We start from the raw sequence: 4,278 nt of genomic DNA, 5'->3' as shown, positions 1-4,278 counted from the left end.
AGGAGACGCCCATGGAATTCTTTTGGAAAATGGTTTTTTTTTTATTTAATTTTGACAATTTTAGCTTTTTCCAACAATTAAATATTGATTTTTTTTAATAATTTAAATTAGAAAATGGTTTAATTTTCGGGAAATGATGAACCCAAAATTAGTATTGAACCTTGACTTGACATTGACTTTCGAAGTCTAATGCTTTCATTTCTTTCTTTGTTACTATTTTATTTCGTCAACATCATTTTGTTTTATATAATATAAAATAAACAAAATTTAATAGTATATATTTTTTGTCATATGAACAAGTTGAAAACTTTAAATGGTTGTCAGACCATATAACTCTCCATCACATAAATAACTTTATTTAAATGATCATTCAGAATCAACAACTTGTTGTTTTATTAAGATCTTAATCCAAATTCATTTATAAAATATTTATAGTTATTATAATATATTTAGTATATTGATTTTACTATGTAAGTTTTATTATATATGTAATGCTGCAAATATTTAATATTAATAAAGAAATCTTTAAAAAATAAATATTTCAAGTCAAAGATCATTTTTTTCTAGGAATCAATTGACTTTAATATAATATTTAGTATTTGATTATTTAAATATGTAACAGAGGTTAAAAATGGCTAAGTAGTAAATAATAACACCAACCGTTTCAAACTCAAGTCGCAAAGTTTATCAAGAAAATAACCACGCCTAGGGTTGAATTTTATTTGTTGGTTAGTTAATTATAATTCAAATATTTTTTAAATAATTTATTTATCTAAGGAATATTTCATAGTAAATCGAATCGAAATAGTTATAAAAGAAAGAAAGAAGTGAGATCGTGTTAGGAGGAACCAACGTTAGAGGCTTGGAGCAGCAGCCTTCCGAATTTAGAAAGTGATGGTTATATACTTATAGTATATATATATATATATATAAAGTACAATTATGTTCCTAGATCTTATGATGCAATGAAATTGATATTTCACGTTAAATTATTATATTATATATCACCAAATTGAATATTTGAGAACAAAATTTAATCAATATCAAAGTTGTTAAAATCAAATTTTTATTTAGACAAAACTTCAAAAATGGTCCCTATGGTTTTTAAAAATATCAAGTTTAGTCCCTAAATTCAAAAAACCTCTCAGATGGTCCTTGTGGTTTCAAAACTTTTAACAAATAGTCATTTTCGCTAACATCGTTAACATTTGACCGTTAAGTGAAGGGCATTTCAGTCATTTCACCACCAAGGGACCATTTATGAAGTTTGCCTTATTTTTTAAAAAAAAAAAGAAAAAAATTATAATTATTTAATATTAAAGGGCCCCACACCTCTCTCTCTCTCTCTCTCTCTCTCTCTCTCTCTCTCTCTCTCTCTCTCTCTCTCTCTCTCTCTCTCTCTCTCTCTCTCTCTCTCTCTCTCGTAAGATCAAAAAACCCACATACCCTATCATCTTCTTCCCATTCTTCACCTGCAACAATTCAAGTGGTGAACAGGTTATTTTTTCTTGACTCATGTCTACCTGTTAATAGCTTTTCTTATTTACCCTCCTTTAGACTTCATAGAATTTTGAATCCTTTTGGCTTCATCTCTTTTGGGTGTTCTACAATTGACATTATGGTAGGACAATGATTCAAAACCGAGTTATAAGTTCTAATGGAGAACAATATCTTTGATCTTTTCATTCTTTTCAGCCATGAGGCCATTTCCAGAAGCTCGTTGTGGAGCCCTAATGATGAAAGGACCATATTTGACATAATCAAATCTAACTCAAAACCTTCGTTTTCCATCATGGCTATGACTCTTTTCATATCTTCAAACAAGCCTAATCTTCCATATGCATAACTTATTGACTTATACTCAAAGATGGAAGATTTGAGTCCTTTGTTCTTCATCTCTACCATTAAACTCTCAGCTTGATTGGGTAGATTGATTACAGATAAACACCCGTTGATTGATTCGTAGGAGCGTTTTTTTAAGGTAAATAGATGAAGAATGTGAAGGAAGTTGTTTGATACGTTCATAGGAATCAAGTATTCCTTGCTTCGATTGGTGCTTCGAGTGAGAATCCATTAGGTTACAATAGAAGTTACAGATATTGCGTTCTTTACTCCCTAATTTTGTTTCCACTTCTGAAATTAGGGTTTGTGCTTCGTTAAATCGCTGATGATTGTAAAGTGAAGCAATCACATCGGCTATAAGCTTAGCGTTCCAATTGAACCATGATGCTTTATTAATCTCGTAGTATAACTACAAAATTACATATAACAATTCCGATTATGAATCCACCCTTTCAACTTTTTTGTTCGAATACGAATTGCAGAAAATTGACATCAAACTGTCACTGGATTGAGTAAATGAATAACATATCGATTGAGAGAGCAGACTAACAGGGAATGCGAGAGGAGAGAGACGAGAGAATGAGGTGTTGATTGGAGCAACGAGGTGAGAGATGGCGTCGAGAGCTACGGATTTAGAGGATGAAGCGATGAATTTCCGAATCAGCCGAGCGGTGGTTGCCGGATCGTCAGTTGTAGCGACTGATGTAAGAACCGGTGACCTTGTTTACTCAATGCTGCATAGATTGGAAGCCTCGTCGGTTGCTTAGTCCTTGAGGTAGTTTATGCATCACTTGAGAGAGAGAGAGAGAGAGAGAGGGGCGGGGCCCTTTAATATTAAATAATTATATTTTTTTCTTTTTTTTTAAATTAAGGCAAACTTCATAAATGGTCCCTGTGGTGGTAAAATGACTGAAATGCCCTTCACTTAACGGTTAAATGTTAACGGTGTTAGCGAAAAGGACCATTTGTTAAAAGTTTTGAAACCACAGGGACCATCTGTGAGGTTTTTTGAACTTAGGGACTAAACTTGATATTTTTGAAAACCACAGGGACCATTTTTGAAGTTTTGTCTTTTATTTATGATTGTTTTTAGGGTAAATGTCATTGTAACCCAACCAACTATCGGGTTTTGTTTTAAAAGGTCCCTAATATTATTTTTTTGTAGTTCAGAGGCATAAAGTCAAATTTTTACCTACTAAAAAGGGACCTTGACTTGTAATTGTCGGTTTCCTTCATGTTTTGACTTTTTTTCACTAAAAAGAAAAATTATATTAAAAATACACCTCATTATGTCACTCACGTCCTCACCCACCACAAACTTATGTTCATCTTCAAGAACACCCACCTTCCCTATTCTCAATCATAGACCTTTCCGATCAAGTTTCACTCTCTACTCGGTATCTTTGGTTAGAATTTCTTCTTCATTTCGATTTCCATGGATATACAAGTCGGTGAAGCAGCCCAACAAGGAATGTTTATTCAGTTTCTTCTTCATTTCGATTTCATTGGTTTGAATCTCTTCTTCATTTCGAGTTCCATGGTTCTACAAGTTGGAGGGCGTGAGTTTGAGCTACATGTGATTGTTGTGGGAGTTGGGAGGAAGATGATAAAAAGTGTAGTGTCACCAACTAAAATCGAAAATCAAAACCTGCATCGACTTGGCATTTGTTCGTGGAAGGGGCAAAATAATTAACCTGCATCGAAGATGAATACAAGTGCATATTTCACTTGTTTTTGTTTTTGTTCGTTGATAATCTTGCTTGGAAACCATCTGGAATCGTTTTGCCCAAACCTAGAATTATTTTTGTTCCAAATGTCTATGTTCTTACTTCCTTACCATCAATCGAAGAATGGGGTGGGAGACACACACAACAGCAAGAAATAGCCCTGTTCTTGACTCGAAGGGGAAGAGACCACCTAAACCCATGTATTTCGATTTCCAATTTCTTTTGGGGCCTACACATAGGATACACAGGTGGTTGAGAAAAGTTTGATATATTTTGGGATTGTCCATGACAGATCGTTGTGTTCAGTTCACATTCACAAACAAAGGGAGGTGGTAGAGATGATGAGAGATCGAGAGTGAGTGATGACATTGGAGGCTGATGGTAAGGCCTTCGGTGGTGGTCATTGGCGGAAAATAGTTGTGAATTAGGGATTTTCATCGGCGCTGACTAGGTGACCATCGATGATGGTCAACGTACCTGCGAGGGAGTAAGGGGCAAACGAAGGAGGTTTTGGCTCTTGCACTTCTGTAACTGCACTTCTAGAGCGACAATTTAACCGGAGGAAAAGAGCGACATCTTAACTGATGAAGGGGATGTGGCATCTTACTTGATGAGGTGGATTTGTGATTTGATGACATGGCTTTTAATTTGTGCTGACTATGCTTCTAACTTGTGTTGACTAGACTGTTAGCCGGTAGTAAGTCAAGGA

The 4,278-nt window shown here is 34.5% G+C and overlaps 1 pseudogene; it reads right to left on the bottom strand.

Annotated features, from left to right (window-relative positions):
• Nucleotides 1-1,560: 1,560 nt before the first annotated feature.
• On the bottom strand, nt 1,561-4,007 carry LOC145060345 (pentatricopeptide repeat-containing protein At2g17033-like; annotated as a pseudogene).
• Between the last annotated feature and the right edge of the window lie 271 nt (nt 4,008-4,278).

Source organism: Lactuca serriola, chromosome 1 (genome assembly GCF_051521515.1).
Source record: "Lactuca serriola cultivar US96UC23 chromosome 1, Lser_US96UC23_V15, whole genome shotgun sequence".
Taxonomy (NCBI): Eukaryota; Viridiplantae; Streptophyta; class Magnoliopsida; order Asterales; family Asteraceae; genus Lactuca; species Lactuca serriola.
Note: the sequence above shows the minus strand (reverse complement) of the source record. Positions and strands in the feature narration are given on the sequence as shown.